A 25,648-nucleotide genomic window follows, 5' to 3' on the forward strand; every position below is an offset into this window, starting at 1 on the left:
TAATGCAATAGAACTGCATTTTGATCCTGGTTTCTATTTAGGATTCCTGTAGAATTACTCAAATCATTTCCTGCTTATGGCTTTTTCAGTTTGGCCACATAACAGTAGTATTTCTTACTTTTTTAAATTGGTATCTTCAAAAAATTATGGAAGAGTTGCTAGACTTTCTAGTGAGTTTATGTACAAAGAAAAGGTCTTTGTTTAAATCATTTTTGTCACTGTGCCCTTCGAATTATTAATGTTTAGTTTGTGTTTGTATGTATTCCTAGTAGATGTCAATTCTAAAGAATTTGGATTCTACCCCCACCTTTACTAAGGCCAAGATTCCAAGATTTCAAGGATTGTCTTTCTTTTTATTTTATTTTGATCTCTCTCTCTCTCTCTCTCTCTCTCTCTCTGTTTGTATGTGTGTGTGAGTGAGTGAGTGAGTGTGTGTGTGCATGTGCGCATGCATATATGTGTGTATGCGTAACATGTGTGTATCTGTCTACTGAGAACAGGTTTAAATGGTAGATTCTTTGGAGCTGAAATTATGGATAGTAGTGAGATGCTGACAGGGGTGCTGGGAACCAAATCCATGCCCGCTGAAGCCACAGCAGACATTCTTAATCACTGAACCATCCCTCTTGCTCTGGAGGCTTCTTTTTCTATAGAACTCCCACAAAGATCAAAGCTTACCATATGTATGGTAAGAGACTAAAATACTTTGAATATTTTCAGCATGAATTCCAATTTAAACTGTCTGGTGAAATTTCCAAAACTATAGACAGTTAGTCTTTTGTCTTTAAACTTAATTAATCAAAATATACACAGCTGAATCTCATTTGTTTGCTGTATCCAGAACCTTTAATTTAGTTTGCAATGCAGTCACCCCATTATAGATGGCCCACAAAATGGTCTTAAGTAACCTAGTATATTAGTTACTTTTAATCATACTGGAAAAAATAAAACAGACCTAACCAAAGTGACTTAAGGAAGAAATGATTTATTTTAGTTTATAATCTGAGGCAAAATCTAAGATGGTGGGAAAGGCATGGATAAGAAGGGTAAGGCTACTGACCACAATGCCTCTACAGTCAGGAAAACAGACATTTCAATACCAGTGTTTAGTGAGAACAGCCAGGAAAACAGACATTTCAATACCCGTGTTTAGTGAGATTTGTCTTTTTCATTCAGTACACACTTTGCTCCAAAGAACGATGTAATGCTACCTGCATTGAAAATGGGATTTCTTACCTCAGTTATCCTAATCCAAATAATCCTTTTCAGCCATGCACATCTCTTTGATGATTATAAGGCCTGTCATATTTATAATCAATAGTACTCATCATGTATGGTAACAAACTACTGTGCTTTGGGCGATGGACACACTTAGGTTACTGTGTCAGCCCTTCATATACTTAGCTACAGGATCTCAGACAATGTTGTCCACCTTCAAACCCTTTTAGCAAACAACATACGCTTTGTAGATAACCTCAAAGTTGACTAAGAATCTCCTAGACAAGATGAGAATGTGTAGTACATATACATATACACGCACAGACACACACGCAGACACACATGCAGACACACACAGACACATACACAGACACACACACAGACACAACACAGACACACACACAGATCACACACAAACAGACAGACACACACACACACAGATTTCCTTGGGATGTAATATGCTGATATTGGGCACAGGACTCAGCACCTCCTTGTCACTGCCCTGCTTTAGGTATTATTTCTCCTTAAATTTATATGACAATGACAGTGAAATTGTTCAGTCCACCCTAGAACTGGTGGACTAGACTTCAAATGTGAGAGGCTTCTCTGAAAGGCTGACAGGCATGTGCTGTCACAAGGCTCTCTGCTGCTCAGATTTGTCTCTTTTACTTTTCTCTCACCCTTTCTATCTTCCAAGTGCTCTGCACCCGAATACAAAGACACTGAAGCTGTCTGTGTGTTTTAATGTCAGTCATGTATATCCAAAGGCTCTTGTCTGGCAGCTTTCACTGCTGTGGGATAATGGTTTTGTACACTGTACAGAGTCGTCACTCACATTAGTTGAATAAAACACTGATTGGCCAGGAATCAGACAGGAAGTATAGGTGGGACAATCAGACTAAGAGAATTCTGGGAAGAGGAAAGGCAGAGTGTGAGTCACCAGCCAGATGCAGAGTAAAGAAGATGGAAATACCTTACTGAGAAAAGGTACCAAGACATGTGGCTAAACATAGATAAGAATTATGGGTTAATGAAAGATGTAAGAGCTAGTTAATAAGCCAGAGCTAATAGGCCAAACAGTTTGCAATTAATACAAACCTCTTTGTGTTTCCTTGGTATTGAACAGCTGTGGGACTGGGTACAAACTTACAGAAACTGAAGCTGTAATTACAGAGCCTCCATCACTCTACACCCTGTCCTCTACATATATGGTAGATATTAGCTTAGTGTTTTTATGGGACTCTTGCTTGTGAGAACAAGTGGGTCTCTGACTACTGTGTCTTCACACATAGAGTGAAATCCCACATCAGTGTCCAACATCAATATGATACTTTTTGCTTCTTATTATAATTTTATTTTACTTTGTTTGGTTGTTGTCTCCTGGAAGTCTGTTCTTTTCCAATGAGAGATTTAAAGGGAGTGGATCTGGAGGGGAGAGAAGGAACGTAAAGAGGAACTGGGAGGGATAAAAAGAGGGCAAACTATAATCAAGGTATGTTGTATGAGAAAAGAATCTATTTTCAATAAAAGCAAAAACAAAAACAAAAAAGATTGTCAAAGAGCTTAAAGGAGGTCATTGGGTGGCTCCTGAGAGGAATCACTCCGGTTTACAATTGATAAGGTAAAGATGGGTGTCACAGTGATGCAGGAAGCTAGGGTATCCTCGCTGTAAACCACACTCATATACGTATGCAGGAGTTACCTGGATCTTTACTGTTTTATCATAAGATATGTATATCTGAAAGGAATCTTGTCTATCAGCTAGACTGCAGGGTGAGGGCTTCTCCCCATCATATTCCGCTACTTCTCCCTGTCTTTCTCCTCCTCCGAAACACAATCCAAGACTAACATCTGGGATTCAAATATCTAAAATCTAACACAAAAATCACAATTGCTAGCAGTCATTTAACAACAACCTGGTACCATTCTGTACAATATTTTAAAAGTGCTTTTTTTCATAAAAGGAAATGGAAGCTTCTTGAGATTAAATACATGAATTAGTATTTAAATTCAGGGCACATTGTTATAAAATAACAAAACTTTGTGCTAATTCCTACACATTTTCTTATAAAAAAGTAGCATCAAAATCTACCCAGACTTGTTATACCGTCTCTCTATATATGTGAATCTAATAATGAACTAATTGTGATTAAATAGTAATAGCTATCTTGATGGGCAAAATCAATTGAACTATATCTGCATCTTTATGTCGCTCATTCTTTTTCAAAACAGATAGTTAAAAAAGAGAAACATGATTCAATATTTTCCTCTATCTTAATGGCTAATTATAATAGTATTAATTAATTTTGTAAATTCATCAAGAAATTAAAGGACGAGTCCCTTGAATGAATACAGATTATTCACCCATTTGAGCCTTTATGACCCAAGGAGACAGATATGAATACCTGTGACAATTTCTGCATAAATGATTCTTAATATAAATCCATACCTACTAGCCTGTGCTATAACTTCCCATTTGTAAATCCATTTTTAAAAAAAGAAACAGAGAGGAAAAAATTGTCACAATACATGGAAAAATATATATCAAGGGGACTGCAATCAAAGATACAACTGTCATTTTATGTTATTTTACAGTCTATAAAATACCTGCTTATTGGGTCATTCCTTTCTTATAACAATCTTATGAGGACTATCTTATTATCAACATTTACGAATGAAAGAATTTAGGCTCAAAGAGCCACAGAGGGATGTTCAAAATAGAGACTCAATAAGGGACCATGCCAAGATTTATACTGGAATCTTCTAACTTTAAATTTAGTGCTTTTGCTTCATTAGAAGGAAACAGATAAATAAACCCTTTTAAAAGGTCTTGGCTGGCACAGACAGTTCCGGGTGGCGGAGGCACCGGCAGGCAGGCCTAGGCGGCGGAAGCAACGGCGCGCAGGCAGGCCCGGGTGGCGGAGGCACCGACAGTCAGGCCCGGCAGGCAGGCCTAGGCGGCGGAAGCACCGGCGCGCAGGCAGGCCCAGGTGGCGGAGGCACCGGCAGGCAGGCCTAGGCGGCGGAAGCACCCGCGCACAGACAGTTCCGGGCGGTGGAGGCACCGGCAGGCAGGCCCGGGCGGCGGAGGCATTGGATACAGGATAGTGCGGGCAAGAAACAGTGAAGCCTGCGCTGAGAACAGATTGCCCCGCTACAATTAAATCAAACCCAATAGATAGCATCGGTAAGAGGAGATGGGCAGACGCCAAGGCAAGAATTCACCCAACAATCTGAAAAACAACATGAAAACACCAGAACCCAATGACCTTACAACACAAGGACTTGAACACCCTATCACAGGAGAAGAGGAAAAAACTGACTTTTTGAAAGCAATAGAGTCCCTTAAACAACATGTAAAAAACGCCCTCATAGAAATGGATGAGAAGTATAACAAAAAGTTTGAAGAAATGAGTAAATACGTAAATGATACCCTGGGAAGCCAAGAAAAAACGATCAAACAGGTAATGGAAACAGTCCAAGAATTGAAAACTGAAATGGAAGCAAGGAAGAAAACACAAACTGAGGACCAGCTGGATATGGCAAATATAGGCCAACGAGCAGAGACTACAGAAACAAGCATAATCAACAGAATACAAGAGATAGAAGAAAGAATCTCAGACTCTGAAGACAACATAGAGAAAATAAACGGACTGATCAAAGAAAACACCAAAACCAACAAATTCTCATCACAAAACATTCAGGAAATATGGGACACAATAAAAAGACCAAACCTAAGAATAATAGGATAGAAGAAGGAGAAGAGGCACAGCTCAAAGGTCCAGAAAACATTTTTAACAAAATTATGGAAGAAAACTTCCCCAACATAAAGAAAGATATTCCTTTGAATATTCAAGAAGCATACAGAACACCAAACAGACTGGATCAAAAAAAAAGTCCCCTCGCCATATAATAATCAAAACACAAAATATACAGATTAAAGAAAGAATATTAAGAGCTGCAAAGGAAAAAGGCCAAGTAACTTATAAAGGTAAACCGATCAGACTTACACCTGACTTCTCTATGGAAACCATGAAAGCCAGAAGGTCCTGGATAGAGGTACTACAGAAACTAAGAGACCATGGATGCAAACCCAAACTACTATACCCAGCCAAGCTATCGTTCACTATCAATGGAGAAAACAAGACATTCCAGGATAAGAACAAATTTAAACAATACGTTGCCACAAATCCAGCCCTACAGAAAGTAATGGAAGGAAAATCACAACCCAAGGAATCCAACATTGCCAACACTGCCTACAATAACCCAGGCATCTAGCGACCCTTCAACAGCACAACTCAAAGAAGGGAGACACACAAACTCTTCTACCAAAAGCAGTAAGAATAACCGGAGTTAACAACCACTGGTCATTAATATCACTTAATATTAATGGTCTCAATTCACCAATAAAAAGGCACAGGCTAAGAGATTGGATACGAAAACAGGATCCAACAGTCTGCTGTTTGCAAGAAACTCATCTCAACCACAAAGACAGGCATCTACTCAGAGTAAAGGGTTGGGAAAAGGTTTTTCAAGCAAATGGTCCTAAGAAAAAAGCAGGTGTGGCCATACTAATTTGTAACAAAACTGACTTCAAACTAAAATCAATCAGAAGAGATCGACAGGGACACTTTATACTCATAACAGGAACGATTCAGCAGGATGAAGTCTCAATCCTGAATATCTATGCCCCTAATATAAAAGCACCCACTTATGTAAAAGAAATATTGCTAAAACTCAAGGCAGACATCAAATCACACACACTAGTAGTAGGAGACTTCAACACACCTCTCTCACCAATGGACAGGTCAATCAGACAGAAAACTAATAGAGAATTAAGAGAATTGTTGGAGGTAATGAATCAAATGGACTTAACAGACATCTATAGAACACTCCACCCAAATAGGAAAGAATACACCTTCTTCTCTGCAGCTCATGGAACCTTCTCGAAAATTGACCACATACTTGGAAACAAAGGAAACCTCCACAGATACAAAAAAATATCAGTGTCCACCTGTGTCTTATCAGATCACCACGGATTAAAGTTAGAAGCCACCAACAAAGCTACCCCCAGAAAGCTGACAAACTCATGGAAACTGAACAGTCAACTACTGAACCACACCTGGGTCAAGGAAGAAATTAAGAAAGAAATTAAAGTCTTCCTTGAATTTAATGAAAACAAAGAGACAACATACTCAAACCTATGGGACACGATGAAAGCAGTGCTAAGAGGAAAGTTCATAGCACTAAGTGCCCACTTAAAGAAAACGGAGAAAGCATACATTGGGGACTTAACAGCACACCTGAAAGCTCTAGAAAAAAAAGAAGCAGACGCGCCCAGGAGGAGTAGAAGACTGGAAATAATCAAACTGAGGGCAGAAATCAACAAAATAGAAACACAGAAAACAGTCCAAAGAATCAATGAAACAAAAAGTTGGTTCTTGGAGAAAATCAACAAGATTGACAAACCCCTATCCAAACTAATTAAACGACAGAGAGAGAACACGCAAATAAATAAGATCAGAAATGAAAAGGGGGACATAACCACAGACACAGAGGAAATTCAGAGAATCATTAGATCTTACTACAAAAGCCTGTATGCCACAAAACTGGAAAATGCAAAAGAAATGGACACTTTTTTAGATAAGTACCATATACCAAACCTAAACCAAGACCAGGTGAACGATCTAAATAGACCTGTTAGTCGCGAAGAATTAGAAACAGTTATCAAAAATCTCCCTTCCAAAAAAAGCCCAGGGCCAGATGGTTTCAATGCAGAATTCTACCAGAACTTCCAAGAAGAGCTAATACCTATACTTCTTAATGTATTTCACAATATAGAAACAGAAGAGTCATTGCCAAATTCCTTTTATGAAGCTACAGTTACCCTGATACCAAAACCACACAAAGACCCAACCAAGAAAGAGAATTACAGGCCTATCTCACTCATGAACATCGACGCAAAAATTCTCAATAAAATACTGGCAAACCGAATCCAAGAACACATTAGAAAAGTTATCCATTATGATCAAGTAGGCTTCATTCCAGAGATGCAGGGCTGGTTCAACATACGCAAATCTATCAATGTAATCAACCATATAAATAAACTGAAAGAAAAAAACCATATGATCATTTCATTAGATGCTGAAAAAGCATTCGACAAAATTCAACACTCCTTTATGATAAAGGTCTTGGAGAGATTAGGGATACAAGGGGCATACCTAAATATAATAAAAGCTATTTACAGCAAGCCGACAGCTAACATTAAATTAAATGGAGAAAAGCTCAAAGCCATCCCACTAAAATCAGGAACACGACAAGGATGTCCACTCTCTCCATACCTCTTCAATATAGTGCTTGAAGTTCTAGCAATAGCAATAAGACAACATAAGGGGATCAAGGGGATCTGTATTGGAAAGGAAGAAGTTAAGCTTTCATTATTTGCAGATGATATGATAGTATACATAAGCGACCCCAAAAACTCTACCAAAGAACTCCTACAGCTGATAAACACCTTTGGGAATGTGGCAGGATACAAAATCAACTCCAAAAAATCAGTTGCCTTCCTATACACTAAGGATAAGGAAGCAGAGAGGGAAATCAGAGAAGCATCACCTTTCACGATAGCCACAAATAGCATAAAATACCTTGGGGTAACTCTGACCAAGGAAGTGAAAGATCTATTTGGCAAGAACTTTAAGTCTTTGAAGAAAGAAATTGAAGAGGACACCAGAAAATGGAAGGACCTCCCTTGCTCTTGGATTGGGAGGATCAACATAGTAAAAATGGCAATTCTACCAAAAGCAATCTATAGATTCAACGCAATCCCCATCAAAATCCCATCAAAATTCTTCACAGATCTGGAGAAGACAATAATCAACTTTATATGGAAAAACAAAAAACCCAGGATAGCCAAAACAATCTTATACAATAAATGATTGTCTGGAGACATTACCATCCCTGACTTCAAACTCTATTACAGAGCTACAGTACTGAAAACGGCTTGGTACTGGCATAAAAACAGAGAAGTCGACCAATGGAATAGAATAGAAGACCCTGACTTTAGCCCACAAACCTATGAACACCTGATTTTCGATAAAGGAGCTAAAAGTATACAATGGAAAAAAGAGAGCATCTTCAACAAATTGTGCTGGCAAAACTGGAAGTCAATCTGTAGAAGAATGAAAATAGATCCATATATATCACCATGCACAAAACTCAAGTCCAAATGGATTAAAGACCTCAATATCAGTCCAAACACACTGAATCTGATAGAAGAGAAAGTGGGAAGTACTCTACAACACATGGGCACAGGAGAACACTTCCTATGTACAACCCCAGCAGCACAAACACTAAGGACATCATTGAATAAATGGGACCTCCTGAGACTGAGAAGCTTCTGTAAAGCAAAGGACACTGTCACTAAGACAGAAAGGCAACCCACTGACTGGGAGAAGATCTTCACCAACCCCGCAACTGACAAAGGTCTGATATCCAAAATATACAAAGAACTCAAGAAATTAGACCGTAAAAGGTTAATCAATCCAATTATAAAATGGGGCACTGAGCTGAACAGAGACTTTTCAACAGAAGAAGTTCAAATGGCCAAAAGTCACTTAAGATCATGCTCAACTTCCTTAGCAATCAGGGAAATGCAAATCAAGACAACATTAAGATACCATCTTACACCGGTCAGAATGGCTAAAATCAAAAACACCAATGATAGCCTCTGCTGGAGAGGTTGTGGAGAAAGGGACACTCTCATCCATTGCTGGTGGGAATGCAAACTTGTGCAACCACTTTGGAAAGCAGTGTGGCGGTTTCTCAGGAAAGTCGGGTTCAACCTACCTCTTGACCCAGCAATACCACTATTGGGAATATACCCAAGAGATGCCCAAACATACAACAAAAGTATATGCTCAACTATGTTCATAGCAGCATTGTTTGTAATTGCCAGAACCTGGAAACAACCTAGATGTCCTTCAATGGAAGAATGGATGAAGAAAGTATGGAATATATACATATTAGAGTACTACTCAGCAGTAAAAAACAATGACTTCTTGAATTTTGCATACAAATGGACGGAAATTGAAAACACTATCCTGAGTGAGGTAAGCCAGACCCAAAAAGAGGAACATGGGATGTACTCACTCATATTTGGTTTCTAGCCATAAATAAAGGACATTGAGACTATAATTCGTGACTCTAGAGAAGCTAAATAAGAAGGTGAACCCAAAGAAAAACATATAAGCATCCCCCTGAATATTAACCTTCATCAGGCGATGAAAGAAGACAGAGACAGAGACCAACATTGGAGCACTGGACTGAAGTCTCACGATCCAAAGGAGGAGCAGAAGGAGAGTGAGCACGAGCAAGGAACTCAGGACGGCGAGGGGTGCACCCACACACTGAGGCAATGGGGATGATCTATCGGGAACTCACCAAGGCCAGCTGGCCGGGGACTGAAAAAGCATGGGACAAAACCGGTCTCGCTGAACATAATGGACAATGAGGACTACTGAGAACTGAAGAACAATGGCAATGGGTTCTTGATCCTATTGCATGTAATGGCTTTTTGGGAGCCCAGGTAGTTTGGATGCTCACCTTAATAGACCTGGATGGAGGTGGGTGGTCCTTGGACCTCCCACAGGGCAGAGAAACCTGCTTGCTCTTTGGGCTGAGGAGGAAGGAAGACTTGATTGGGGGAGGAGGAGGGAACGGGAGGTGGTGGCGGGGAAGAGGCAGAAATCTTTAATAATTAAATTAATTAATTAATAAAAATAAATAAATAAATAAATAAAAAGAAAATAAATAAATAAATAAATAAAAGGTCTTGGCTATAATTTACGGGATTTTTAGTAGTCTAATCAATAGTAAAAGTGAACCAGTAACTAATAGTTGAATCATCCATTCATTTGTGATTTCTTTATTTAGTTTCCATGGTGTGACAAACAATAGAGTAAACAGTGACATGGAATTTGTAGACCAGCAACTAGGTAAGTACAAGACCCACCCCTTTTCAGATCTGTTAAAAGATGAAAAGGTTGATGTATATATCTACATCCCCACTTTTCTTATCAGTAAACTCCAAACTGTGCAATGCAGCCCTCAGATGTAGTGGAGACTCTCCTTCCTCCTCTTGCTGACTCTATTTACTGGCCTCACATCAGCACCTTTCAACAGACACAGCCAACAGCTACTCATCTGTGAACATTTATCCAAACATTCCAAATTGACTAATTAACCTTTTCATTTTTCAAATCGAATATGGGTGAGTACAATTAGCAATTGTTAGATGTTTGGCAAAATCTATTTTCCTTCCCCAGTTTTCCTTCCATGTATGTTGTCATCACACACAGTGAGGTCTTACAATGTTTCCCAAGCTATTTATGAGTTCTGAGGCTTCCATGATCCATCCTTCTCAGATGCTGGGTCATCAGGAATACAGGTATAGTAGATAGATATCACTACCATATCTGACCCGTCTCAAAATTCAGATGTCAAATTACACTGATGAGTTAGTTATCTTAGTCTCGAGTTTTTCTTCTAGGATTTTATCTAACTTTTAAATATTAAACAATCATTTTATGGATTTGATGCATACTAAATAATTTAAGTTTCATGTTACAAAACCCAAAATACAAAGAGCATTTTAGGGTTTAGCACCCAAATCAACAGTATGATCATGAATATGATCTATCTCTTCTCCTTGCTTTATCGTTCATTAAAGAAATAACTGAAGCTGTTTTATTAAAGTTGAATGGCATTAGAGCAGCTAAGAAAAGTAAACACCATTTGCCCCTCTCATTTATTCCTACTTTTATAAAGCACCAAATTATAATATGATGGAGGAGGGTCATCTTTCTATCTGTTGCTTTCATTGGTTAACTAATAAAGAAAACTGCCTTAGCCCATTTGATAGGCCAACCCTTAGGTGGGTGGAGTAAACAGAACAGAATGCTGGGAGAAAGAAGCCAAGTCAGGGAGTCGCCATGATTCTCCCACTCCAGACAGACGCAGGTTAGGATCTTTCCTGGTAAGCCAGCTCGTGGTGCTACACAGAATATTAGAAATGGGTTAGATCAATATGTAAGAGCTAGTCAATAAGAGGCTGGAACTAATGGGCCAAGCAGTGTTTAAAAGAATACAGTTCGCCGGGCGGTGGTGGCGCACGCCTTTAATCCCAGCACTTGGGAGGCAGAGGCAGGCGGATCTCTGTGAGTTCGAGACCAGCCTGGTCTACAGAGATAGTTCCAGGACAGGCTCCAAAACCACAGAGAAACCCTGTCTCGAAAAATCAAAAAAAAAAAAAAAAAAAAAAAGAATACAGTTCCCGTGTAATTATTTTGGGTAAAGCCATGTAGGCGGCAGGGTGCCAGGGACGCAGCCCCGCCACTCCTACTACAACAATAATATTTTGCAATGTTTGTTTTGTATTTTTCTCAAGGAGATCCTTTATGCAAGATGAATCCATAACCATAGTGAACATTGAATCATACAGTTATGATGTGGGATTCCCCTCTGTGTGCTGTGAATATCACTGATAAATAAAGAAACTGCTTTGGTCTATTCATAGGTCAGGGTAGAGCTAGGTGGAAAAAACTAAACTGAATGCTAAGAGGAAGAAGGCAGAGTCAGGGAGAACCCATGGAGCTGCTGCCAGAGTCAGACACACCAGAACCTTGCTAGTAGGGCACAAGCCTCATGGTAAAATATTAAATAATGGTTAAATTAAAATTTAAAAGCTAGCCAATTAGAAGTCAGAGTTAATAGGCCAAGCAGTGATTTAATTAATACAGTTTCTGTGTGGTTATTTCAGGAGTCTGGGTGGCCAGGAAACAAACAAGCCCCCTCCTACAACACAGTTATGTATACTCAATCATATACATTTTGTCTTAGTTGAGGATTTTTTTTTATTACATTTTAGCTGGGTCTGGTGAATGTTAGTTGCTGACTTGTGTTGTGCCCCATGTCCATCCTCATTCCAAAACAAAGCAGAAATATTTTCATTTTCTGAGCTTCTCAGGAAAGTCCTGTCATATTTCAAAAACTAAGTCAATATTCATTCTTTAAATTATTAGACTATGTAAACATTTTCAAAACAGAGCCCTGAAATGTGACATAATTTTCTCTTTAATTTTATTTATTTGTCTCCCTTTGCATTTAAGATAATAATAATTCCTTTTCAAGGATTATTTTTTAAGCCTACAAATATTCACAAGAACAATATAAATGTTACCACTGTGTTTAACACTGAAAACTCTATGTTATTATTTATCAGTCTTAAAGTTTAAGTTCGCTAGCTCTGTAGCATGCATGAACATCTGCTACGATTGACTAGCTGTCTGTATATACAACTTTCCAAGCTACCAAGGACAATTTTTTCATTTTGGTCTTATTCTCTGGTTTCTCTTCAGATCTCATAAATCTTTCACCTTCATTTTGGCTTTCTAGAATTCTATGATGAAAATAGGATTGGGTATTTATCAGAATCACTTTTGGGAGACAATTAACTTTCAGGATTTGCCTAGCCTGTTAGCTCCATTTTTCCTAACTTAACTGCTTTCCATCTCCCGAGAATTTGCTGATTATTTTCTTTTCCAGTTCATCTTGCTACTGGGTTTCTTCACCTCTGTGAATCCATACATTTTAATTTCACTATTACCATTTTTTATGGCAGTTACCAAAAAGAAAATTCAGGAAAACACATTTTAAAATAACCATATTACAGGTGGGAAAGTTGGCCACGAGGTCATGAAAATGGAAGAAATGGCCTGGCGCCTCACTAACTGCAGTACTCTAGACAGCAGGCCCACTACCTTGTTTGGGCATCATAGTAGAGCTGGCCCTGTTGGTGTAGGTGTGAATGAGTCACCCAGAGAGCAAGAGCATGGAGAACTGACCCAGACCCTTGCTTCTTACTGGATAGGGTGAACCAAGCCCAGGCAATACTAGAATGTTCACTCTGGTGGTCTAATGAGAGAGAGGCAAGAACAACTAAAGCCCAGAACTAGGGTTATGAGTTGACCTTTCCCTACTCTACCCCACCTATGATCTACTGGAGCATGTGAAGCGACTGGTCCTACAAGTTCCAAAGCTGAAGAATGTGGAACATACAAGGTAACAACAGGGGAAACCAAAAGGAGTCCCAATGAGGTCCTATTATTGGTAGTGAAACTAAAGGCCTTGAAGCAGTTTATTGATTCATTACAATGAACATTTGCTAGTAAAAATGTATGGACTAAGGGATATACTGTGTGACTCATTGTGCCACACCATACTTCCATGATGAGCTCTATCTTTTTTCTTTTCTTTAATATTTTTTTCCTTGGGGGTTGTTGCAAGAGTAGAGGGAAGATGTGAAGGGAGTGGGAGATGAGTATGATCAAGAAGCATGATGTGAAATCTACAAAGAATCAATAAAATGTTAAATAAGAAAGAAAGATAGACACTTTCAGCACATTTTTTCTGTTTTATATGCCGTATCATAAAGTTTCATAATGTCAGTTACATGGATATTATCACTTTGAAGAGAACCATGACAATGGCAACTCTTATAAAGGAAACATTAAATTGAGACTTGCTTACATTTTCAAAGGTTCAGTCCATTATTAACATGATGGGGACCATGGTGGTGGGTAGGCAGATGTGGGGCTGGAGCTGAGAGTCCTTACATCTTGACTCAGAGGCAAAAGGAAGTCAACGGAGGGATTGGCCAGTATACTGAGCATCAGAAACCTCAAAACTCTCCCCCACAGTGACACACTTTCTCCAACAAGGCCATACACACTCTAACAAAGCTACATCTTGTAATAGTACCAGTCCTTTTGGGGGTCACATTTTCTTTCAAACCATCTTAAGTACTATTTTAAAAATAGTACTAAATGTAGGCTTATATAAATGCACCTTTTCAAGAATGCAATGGAATTTAAGAAACTTGCTACTTTACTGCTTTTTTTTTTCAATAGGAAAGTGTTCTATGCAGGAAGTTTCATGAACTTTTTTTGAAAACATATAACTAAAACATATGAAGTACCGAGTTTATGGTGGTATAGAAATGGTTTATGAATATCATGCAAGTTGAAATTTGGGATATCTGGGGACCATTAGAAAGGAATCCGTGGGAACTGAAGGAGGCTTTCCAGAAAAGACAACATTTGATTTAAGACAGAATATAAATGAAAATTAATCAAAGTAGCTGGATTGTTGCATGTGGTGCATGTTTGTGCACACGTGTGTGTGTGTGGATATTCATCAGATTTGTTGTATAGAGAGTGACAAGGGAAAATAGTGTTTCTGAAAACAGTACATTTGGAATAACTGCAGTATGTTTTTTTTTCTTTTTTTTATTAATTAATTTATTTAATTATTAAAGATTTCTGCCTCTTCCCCGCCACCACCTCCCGTTCCCTCCCCCTCCCCCAATCAAGTCTTCCTTCCTCCTCAGCCCAAAGAGCAAGCAGGTTTCTCTGCCCTGTGGGAGGTCCAAGGACCACCCACCTCCATCCAGGTCTATTAAGGTGAGCATCCAAACTACCTGGGCTCCAACAAAGCCATTACGTGCAATAGGATCAAGAACCCATTGCCATTGTTCTTCAGTTCTCAGTAGTCCTCATTGTCCATTATGTTCAGCGAGACCGGTTTTGTCCCATGCTTTTTCAGTCCCCGGCCAGCTGGCCTTGGTGAGTTCCCGAAAGAACATCTCCATTGCCTCAGTGTGTGGGTGCACCCCTCGCAGTCCTGAGTTCCTTGCTCGTGCTCACTCTCCTTCTGTTCCTCCTTTGGATCGTGAGACTTCAGTCCAGTGCTCCAATGTTGGTCTCTGTCTCTGTCTTCTTTCATCGCCTGATGAAGGTTAATATTCAGGGGGATGCTTATATGTTTTTCTTTGGGTTCACCTTCTTATTTAGCTTCTCTAGAATCACGAATTATAGTCTCAATGTCCTTTATTTATGGCTAGAAACCAAATATGAGTGAGTACATCCCATGTTCCTCTTTTTGGGTCTGGCTTACCTCACTCAGGATAGTGTTTTCAATTTCCGTCCATTTGTATACAAAATTCAAGAAGTCATTGTTTTTTACTGCTGAGTGTACTCTAATATGTATATATTCCATACTTTCTTCATCCATTCTTCCATTGGAGGACATCTAGGTTGTTTCCAGGTTCTGGCTATTACAAACAATGCTGCTATGAACATAGTTGAGCATATACTTTTGTTGTATGTTAAGTAGAGATAGAGAACTAAGAAAAACACTGGAGCATGTTGAAGACTTTAATGTATGAGATTCATTTCTGATGCTAAAATCTGGATGAATCATGCAGAGACATGATGGGGCCTGGTAGCTGCTATAAGAGGCTAGGAATTTATTGACTTATAGTAGATTATGTCATATTGGGGACAAATAGATGGATTTTAGTAGCATTAAGTACAGGAATCCAAAGGACTTATGCGTGGATTAATACTGACCCTGACAAAGACAAGTGTTTAAAATTATTTCATTCATATTTTTTACTTAGAAGACTGAACAATATTTTATTTCAAGGAAGAATTCATATAGTATGGCAGAACAAGTTGAGGGTAAATTACTAATAGTTGTAAATTTGAGCTACTTGTAGATCACCAGAGTTGAAATTCTATGTGAGAATTAGGATGGGAATTTGAAATTATGAGATCTTCTAGACTAGGTGTAGGTCTGGGATGAAATAATAATTGTCACTGAACCCATGGCAGTGATAAGATCTCACAAGGGGGCAACCATTGAGATGTGCCTGAGATGAATCTGTCTTTCATTTAACACCGAGAAGACAACAGAAGAGAAGACTTCATGGGAGTTCAGAAAGAGTCCTTAGATAAACAGAAGAAAAACAAACCAAGTGAATGTTTGTGAACCAAAATGAATAGAATATTTTACAAAGAAAACAAAAGTTATTTTAATATAAGATTATTGAAGATCTTGAGAGATCTTCATTGGGTGGAGGTAGAAATCTAACTGGAAAGGTTTGAAGTGTACCTGGCAAAGGGGAATACTAACAAGTTGCTGGAGATGAGATTTTCCAAAGGCATGGTTGAAAAAGAGAAATAATGTATAAATAAAAAAGGAGGATGGAAGAAGGATAGAACAATCAATCTAACTAAAGTGAACCTAGGCAAGCATATTCAAACTCTAGACGTATAGTAGAGAGAAAGGAATAGTAAAGTTTACAGATAAAGAGTGAACATAAATGGAGAGATTGTAGTTTATAAATATAAATAACCACTTTGTTTTAGAATGTGTTCTTTTTTGTGATGGCCTTTTTGTTTTTAGATTAATACAGAAAAGATGAGGACACAGGTGTACACAAGCTACATTTCTTTTTTTAAAACTATACTATCATATATGGTTTATTTAATACAGTTATTAGGATAGTAAAGAAATTCCGGAAGGCTATAAAAGGGAAGAAAACACAAAAAGACAGAACAAAGCTACTACACCCAACAGGAAACCAAGGGATGGTTTTGGATTTTTGTTCTTTTGAAGAAGCAGTCTTATCTTTTCATGAACATTTTCCCTTCCTTCATGTTTCAGGGCCACTTGGTTATGGCTTGCAGCATTGGAGGAATCGAGGGTACAAGCACACATCTTGGATGTGATATCTGTTCAGAATACAACTTATTAATCTTTCCAGGCCCAAGCCATAGCCTTCATGAGGACATGTACCATATTTTCTCTGATATGTATATCAGTAATAAGGAGCGGGGTCAATTCCTCCCCTTTTATAGCCTTCCAGAATTTCTTTACTATCTCAAGAGCGCATCAAGAAGCCCACAATTTAACCAACATTGAGGATCAACACATCAACAGATTCAGTGAGTTGAGGATCCTCAGGATATTTCTGCATATAGAAAGACTTGATCTCCCCTGGATATCGACACAGCAAGATTAGTTCATTAATGGTATCTGTCATCAGTATCTCAGGAGCTTCAGGAATATCATCTCCAAATTCATAGAGGGTCGTGTCTTCTTTCTTTGCATTGTGCTCCCTTAGCTACTCAATAGCATCTGAATAGTTCATTCGTCTGAAAGGTCGTTTAAGAGGTTGAAAGCTCGGGTTGTGATGGAGGAGTTACTTTCATTTAATAAAGAAACTGCCTTGGCCCGTTTATAGGCCAGCCCTTAGGTGGATGGAGTAAACAGACAAAATGCTGGGAGAAAGAAGCCGAGTCAGGGAGTCGCCATGATTCTCCCATTCCAGACAGACACAGGTTAAGATCTTTCCTGGTAAGCCAGCTCATGGTACTACACAGAATATTAAAAATGGGTTAGATCAATATATAAGAGCTAGCCAATAAGAGGCTGGAGCTAATGGGCCAAGCAGTGATTAAAAGAATACAGTTTCCGTATAATTATTTTGGTGCATAAGCCATGCCGGCGGCCGGGTGCCGGGGACGCAGCCCTGCCACTCATAGTACAACAGAGTTGAGGTCATACACTACGCTTGCCATTGGTGACTTCAAGACTCTGTCTACCACATTGCACACTAGGTCCTCCAAATGGTTGAGGAGGTGCTGAAATGTCAGGAAGGGGCACTCGGCTTCCACATGCGTGAATTCAGCCAGGTTCCTTCGTGTTCTGGACTGTTCGGCCCTGTAGGACTGGGTGATATAAAAAGCATCCCCCAGGGCTGGAAGGCAGATATCCAGGTACAACTGCGAGGTCTGGGTCAAAGATGCTTCCTCCCCAAAATCGTAAAACTTGAAGAGAGTAGCCCCACCTTCCACCTGCGTTTGTACCAGTGTCGGGGTAGTAACTTCACAGAAGCCCCTGCCGAAGAAGTGATCCCTAAGGCACCTGGTGATCATGGACCAAGATTTTGGACATGTTCTCTCCACGGATCATGGTGTGTGGGTTGTTGAGCTGAACATCTACACCATAGGGCCAGCCCCAGCAGTTCCCAGAAGTCACAGCTCAGCTCGTGGCCTCCTGGAGCCTACTTGCCCTTTGGAGTTAGGTTTAGTGTTGCATATACTGCCACACTGCTCTCAATGGACAAGGCTACTCCATTGTAATCCTGGCACAAGTCATCTGACAAGACACACTGCAGATAATCTGTACTGTCTTGCAACACCAGAAACATCAAATTCTTTCCTTGCCGACACAACCTGTATACTCAGCCAAATACCTTCACTCTTCAGCTTCTATATTATTCTAGTGAACAAATCTTTACACAGGCCTGCTTTGTCAGGCATGGGTAATTTTTAATGGTAATTTTCTTTGCTTCCTCCAGGTTCTTTAGTCTTCATAAGTTATCTTCTTCCTCTTTCTTCTCCGAGAGTCATTCTTCATCTGTTCTCTGTGCCACATCTTTTTAATGTTCTTCATCTGTGACTTAGAAATGACATCCCACCTCTCATTTTCCTTTTGTGAATCCACATAAATGGTGGGAAATGGCTCTTTTCCAACTGTCACCAATGCCTTTAGGTCTGTTTTAAATGGCTTCTCCTTAGTTCTATCTCCTGTTGCATCATTTCCTTCTCACTCAGAGACATACAGCTCTGTGAGTACCATCCTTGTGGTTGCCCTGATCACCTCTGAAGACATCAACTCTGCACCACTGCCACCTGGTCACTGACGACACACAAGCTAAATTTCAAAACAGGTTATAAATATTTAAAAAACTTAGTGTTATGTTTATGTATTCTTGGATAAAGGAAGTGGACTAATGTTCTTCAAGTGAGGTTACAGAGGGTAGGTAGAAATGTTAGTATCATTGTGAATGAAAAGAAAGGTAAATTAAGAAATTTCTTTGTGAATTAGAATACTAAACTTAAACTACAGTCATGATTTTGGAAAGGCAACCCACAACAAAACTCTGATGAATAGACATGCCATAGAAGGTAGAATGTCTGGATTTGAACATATATATATAGACATTAAGTAAATTAAATTTCACCAGTCTTCATTTTGTGACCTGTATAATATAGACAACTTTATCTATCTTGCAGAATTGCACAGATGCTAGCAGAAAGTCTTAATTATTTCTATTACACTTTTTTCTTTTGACAAATATTCAGGGTATATATAAGTCGAAGTTTTTAAAACATGAAGTTTCTCAAAATTACTGGAGTTATTTACATTTCTGTATTATCAAAAGAAGTATCTCTATTACCTCACAGTGTTTTCTTCAGTGGTATTAATTCCATATGATATTACCAATTACCAAGACAGAAGTTTAGAAACATTTTGGATGCTGAAATATGCATATATATATATATATATATATATGCATATATATAATGGATTTCTTTATTATACAATTTCTAATTGTTTTTAACTCACTCTTGTACATTATGAATTTTCACAGGAAACTTGCATGTGGTAGTAGTTAAGATCTGAGGATGAATATTCTCTTCTTGAAGAAAAACAGAGAGTCTTTGTGCTATAGAAAGTTCAGTAAATAGTCCTTTCAGATAGTTCTAGACGAGGGGTTCAAGATCCCAGTACACAGCAGCATGCTGTTTCCTTCCTAACATTGAGACTGGAGATGCTCTGATGGGAATCTGATGTGGAAGCCTTTAGTGCTATGCTGAACCTAAATTGTATTGCTGTACAAGAGAACATTACTACATTTTGAAGAATTTTGTGAGTCAGTTGTATCATGTTGGTACCTTGATAATGACAGTTGGGAATATTTACACCACCGAAATAGGCAAACATGTAAATGCAAAGTTCCTAGATTAAAGAAGTGGTTTTTGAACAATTTTCAGTGTGCTGGAAAAAATTAGTTGATACAGCAACTATATTAAGGTGAATTTGCCATACATTCTGCACTCAGAGGACTTATTATCAGACAAAAATGATGAAAAATGAGCTCAAACACTATACACTTTGATAGCAAATGATTCTCAGTAATCACAATGCATTTTTCATTCATTAAACACTTATTAATACATATCAGGCATTATTATGTTTGTTAATAATAGCTAACCAATTTTTTGAAAAAAATGGTGGTGCTTTATAATAGAAAATGAAACAGGCAGGGGTATGAGGGATCAAAATTATATGAAGAAAATTGTGTGTGTGTATATGTTTTAACGCTACACAGACAGATTTCTATCGCAGCTGTCAGAATGCAAAGCCCAATCATAACCACATTGATTGATTATTTCTCCCATGGGTTATGACCTCTTAGCTTGGGTCATGGAAGCTTCTTTTTGCAGCAGGTGACTGGAAAAATGGAGACTCACAGCTGGTCAATGCACTAAAAATAAAAGACGTTGATTGCTTCACTTTAAAGGAAGTATGTACATTAAACCATTCAAGCCCCTGAACACATCATGGGAAAGAAGCCAGGATGGAGTTCTGAATTGAAGGGTGGAAAGGAAAGTCGTGAAACTCTGTCTTCTAGATATGGCTTAGACATCACAACCACGAGCACGCAGTAAATATAACTCCGTGTATGAAACAGCATATATACACAAAATAAGGACATGGTGGTAGAAGTGGGACTATTTGGGAAAGTGAGAATTAAGAAGGGCAGATAAGGCATGGAAATTGAGGTTTGAATGTGACTATTCTTCAGATATGTGTGCTTTTCAAAAATAATGAATAAACAAAGATGGTTGAATAAGATAGCATAGGTATTCTGATGTGCCAGTGTTAACATACAGCTGAGAAAAATGGCAGCTTTTTTTCAAGTATTGTATTTGTTCTTGCAATAAGTAGACATAGCTTATTCTACCTGCACTCCTGATTCAAGCACAAAAGAGCGAGTTGACATGAACCACGCCATTAGAAGCTCAAACTCCAATTGTCCTTCTCTCTGGCCTGGAACCAGATCCCTGCTTCAGTCCGTGTCATTTTTCTCTGAGGTATGCATAAAGTGGAGGTCACTTATGTCACATCTGTTCCTGTTTTGTGAGTTCACTGGGGGAGGAATCACTGACTTTATTTTCCAAAGGAGACCCTTTTCAGAACTGCCAGATGCAGGGTGGCCAGGAGAGAGACCTACACACATCCTTTAAAGGAAGCCTTCAGCTTTCGCATTCATAAAGCAAACCTTGGCCTATGTGCTCAGACTCTAATGACTCCCTTCGATCCCTGTTTGGTTTAGAATTTCAGAAATGTCACAGTGCTGCATTCCTTCTCTGCAGAAGAAATCAAACCTGTGCATCTATATTACACAAACCTGTGTATCGATATTACACAACCATATGCGGAATCTTCACAGACAGGATTGGTTTTTCTGTGCCCCCCTCCCTTGGAACAGCTTCCACCTTTAAAATAACCTTGCATTTTTCTTTTGAGCCTAATGAAAAAGCCTTTCTCCTGGATGAGCCTTTGTTTGAAATTAATCGCAATCATGGGTTAATTATTATTTCTAGGATTCCTTCATAAGATCTTACATACCCCATCTTTAAAAATGCTTATGGAACACATGTATATAGTAACATGTAACTTCAATATGACTCAAACATTCATATCTGAAAGTATAGTTTTAGAAAAATTAAGATCAGTTTCCAGAGTAAGATACACACTAGTCTCTGAAATGGGACATCCTGGATATTATTTTCTTTATCATTATTTATTTTCTCTCATAATAAATAAGTAATGGTTTTACTAGTAAACAGGTAAAAAAATAAACCTAGAGTTCTGTAGAATGATAATCTTCCTTGGATTAGTGAATGGCTAACTTATGGAGTGTTATAAGTGCGATCTGTATTTTCAAAATGTCTGCTCTAAAAACCATATGAAGAATTGGTTACATGACCCCAAAAGGAGAGATAACAGGAACAAAATGGTTTGCTGACTAGTTTTATGTCATCTTGTCACAAGCTAGAGCTATCTGAAAAAAAATATCAACCTCAATTGATAAAATGCCTACATAAGATTAGTCCGTAGAACATCTTTTTAGTTAGCAGTTGGTGGGGGAGGGACCAGCCTATTGTGGGTGGGGTCAGCTCTACCCTAATGGTCCTGATTTTATAAGGATGCAGGCTGAGTGAGCCCTGAGAGCAAGCCAATAAGCAGCACTCCTCCGTGACCACTGCATCAACTCCCGACTTCAAGTTTCTGCCCTATTTGAGTTCTTGTCCTGATTTCTTTTGATGATGAACTATGATATGGAGGTGTAAGTCAAACAAACACATTCCTTCCTGAGTTTTTTTCTCATGATATTTCATATTGGTAACAATAACCTCCAACTAAGATAGACTGAGAAACAGAGCATCATTGCATCCATTATCAGATTAGTAGTAGCAGAAAGAAACCATCCTTGTGGTCTTTCTGACTCCTATTTAACAGGCTTTTAGCTCAGGACTTACTATGGAGTGTGTATATCACTTCCTTATTGTCTTGGGTAGTCAATTTGCCATGTGTGTATTCATGGTGGCACACATGTGTAGAGAAGACATGGTTGTCCACTGTCCCCCTCAATCATTTCTTCAACTTGTTTTTTAGGCAGGGTTTCTCACCAAACTTGAAGCATTAACGGGATAGATTGTCTGACAGATAAGTTCTGGAATTCTCCTGTCTCTAGTCTTCCCCTTACTTTGGGATTATAGACACCAGCTGGATGCTTAGCTTTTACATGCGTGTTGCAGATTCAAGTTCAGGTTCCCATGCTTGTAAAGCAAGCGCTTTACTGCTTGAGTCATCAACTAACTTTTAAATGTATTTATATCTTTTAAACTATATACCAGAAGTTCCTCATGGGCAGGAAATAGGCTTTGGCATGGTGCCCATCTTCCTGTTTAGTCTAGAACTTCTTATTTACTAAACAATATATGATTTTGTGCTATCTGTATTTCTTCTGCTCTATGTTTGTCTGTCTCTCCATTTTTTTACCCTTTTGAAATCTATCCTGACAACCATTGATGACTTGATATATTGGTTATGATCAAGTTTTTATTCTCTGTTTCATTGTTGAGACAGTTTTTCATTGTAGTCAGTATGTCTGAGCTTTTACTTCCAAACCTATAACCATTTTTGTAGGATTAAGAACAAAATATTAAATGACATGAGTGTCACATTTCTTATAGTAAAACAAAATATTAAATATTATATATTCAAAAGGCTTAGAATAGTTCTGGAATGTAATAACCAGGTAATAAATTTCATTTTTCTTTATTCATAAATTTTTCTAACTCTGACTGCCTTAGTTAAGTCCAACTATCTCTCAACACTTATTATTTTTAGTTTCCTTAATCCCTACTTCTTTGTGAGAAAAAAATAAATTAGAAAAAAATTAATTTCATTTTTAAAAGAGATATTCCTGGTTAAAAAGAATGACATTTTCATGTTTCAGCACCTACTGTGACAGTTGATTAAAATATTGTACATGTCTTCATTTCCCGGGCTAGTTCCTTCATTATGTTTATGTCTTGAATCAATTAATTTGAAAACAAGTTAATATTCACTATATGATATTCTACCTACTTGAAGAAAATGATGATTGGAATGAGAATTATGGTGTACCATTCATTTTATAATTTCTTGTCAGGGAAATGCCAAAACATCTATTAACTCATGAATTTATTTATTGAGTACCCACTTATTAATACCTTCCAGACTTCAGACCAGGCAGCAGGAGCTAAAAGTAACTTTAATGTGAAATACAGAATCTTTGATCCAAACACCATGTAGATAAAACAGACATACAAAACTGAATGGCAGTCCATTGGAAGACTAGCTTTCTGCTGTAGACCAGGATACTCTTGGAAAGCAAAGAAAGACAAAGCTGGGAGATTCCTGGAGGAAGTGATGATAAATAGTGGAAGAGAAATAGCATGAAATTTCAGTACCAGGTGAACCCGGAAGGTTATTTGGCTCAAGTTTTCAGGCTCTATCCAAGTATGTGAAACTATTAAAATGCCTAAAATTGTGTGGCACTCTACATAAACCTTCACAAAAAAACTCAATTGCTTAGTTCCACACCAACATTCTTGTCAATGTACGTACAAGTCTATGATGCATATGGAAATGTTCTGAAGAAATCCGTGATATGAAATTTTGGGAATAAAATGTTTCCTAAGGACCATCATTTATGAAACTAAAAAGTAAATTCTAGTTACATAGTAAAGGAAGTAGGCTTAAAAATACTGACCAATTCAGACACCTAAAGTGGAGCTAGACTGAGGCATTACCTAAGATAAAATTCTCAAGTTTTAAATCCTGCATCATAGGATGTCTTGTTTGGGTGCAGAATGCCCAGGACAGTTGAAAATTAATGAGGCAGTTCTTGCAATCAAGGCCAGGTGGTTCCTAAAATTGTGGATTATTAAAGGCTCTCTGTTGGCCTTTACCCATATTTGGGTAGCCTTTTCATCTTTACAAAGGATTGGGATTGTCCATCTTTAAAACTATCAAAGAAGAACTGGACTCAACTAATACTTATTTAATACTTACTATGTTCCAAATACCATGCCAAGATATTTTATGACATTATCTAATTTGATATTCTAACACCTTTGAGAAAAATTCACTATGTAACTTACATATTCACAAACTTATAGGACTGGTTCTTATTAACTCCATACTATCAACAGCAGAAACAGCTTTCTACGGGTAAATTATTAATAACATAACAATATAAGCGATGGTACTTATATTAACTTAAAATATGCAGTTGCAGATGTTGGAACAACTGCTTGTTTCAAGAGGGAGTTGAGAAAGACTTTGGCTATGAAGAACTATTCAATCTTGTAAATAAAATGCTAATGTCTGGGTCAATTTCATTCCTCCATGTGAGTAGATTTTAGTGACCATTGAGGAAATAAACTATTCTTATGTGTGTATAAACATGTATTCCAAATGGGATATACAGTCTTTTCTGGTTGTTAACCCTGATTCTGGTACTAAATAGTTTAAAGATTTTCTCTTCCTTTTTTTTTTGTATAGTAGATAGATAATATCTGCCTAAATAGACATTTACCCTTAAGTAAAACCATGAATTGACAGGATATGATATTCACTTAGCAAACAATAGTCAATGTAATCAATAGAATCAATATTGCTTTTATTCTCACAGCAGTTCTGAGGATTGATGAATTTATGGAAATCATATAGTTCATCATGCAGATCTTGATAGGAGGAATCTCCTTTATCCTCTGGTACAAGTTGAAGCCTATCTTGTGTCTTGTGCTGTCATGGGTGAGAAGTCAGTGACTTCTGAGAGCACCCTTTCCCCTCTCCCTTCCTGCTACTATGAAAGTCATAACTTACACACTACAGTTCAACTCTGGGTCCTTCATTAGATGACTTTGAACTGGTCACTTCACCTCTCTAAGTCACAGTATGTCCATTTGTTAAAGGAGAAAAGATTGTATAAGACAATCTTGGGTGTTATAGGACTCAACAAAAAGCCTGGTGAAAATCAGGTGATCAATAAACATTCACGGGCTTCTGAAAAATGAATGTAAAAAAAAATTACTCAATGATATAGATTAATTTT

At 38.1% G+C, this 25,648-nt stretch overlaps 1 pseudogene; it reads right to left on the minus strand.

The window, feature by feature from the left end:
• Positions 1–16,795: 16,795 nt before the first annotated feature.
• On the minus strand, positions 16,796–18,765 carry LOC130884224 (asparagine--tRNA ligase, cytoplasmic-like; annotated as a pseudogene).
• Between the last annotated feature and the right edge of the window lie 6,883 nt (positions 18,766–25,648).

Source organism: Chionomys nivalis, chromosome 11, assembly GCF_950005125.1.
Source record: "Chionomys nivalis chromosome 11, mChiNiv1.1, whole genome shotgun sequence".
In the NCBI taxonomy this organism is placed as follows: Eukaryota; Metazoa; Chordata; class Mammalia; order Rodentia; family Cricetidae; genus Chionomys; species Chionomys nivalis.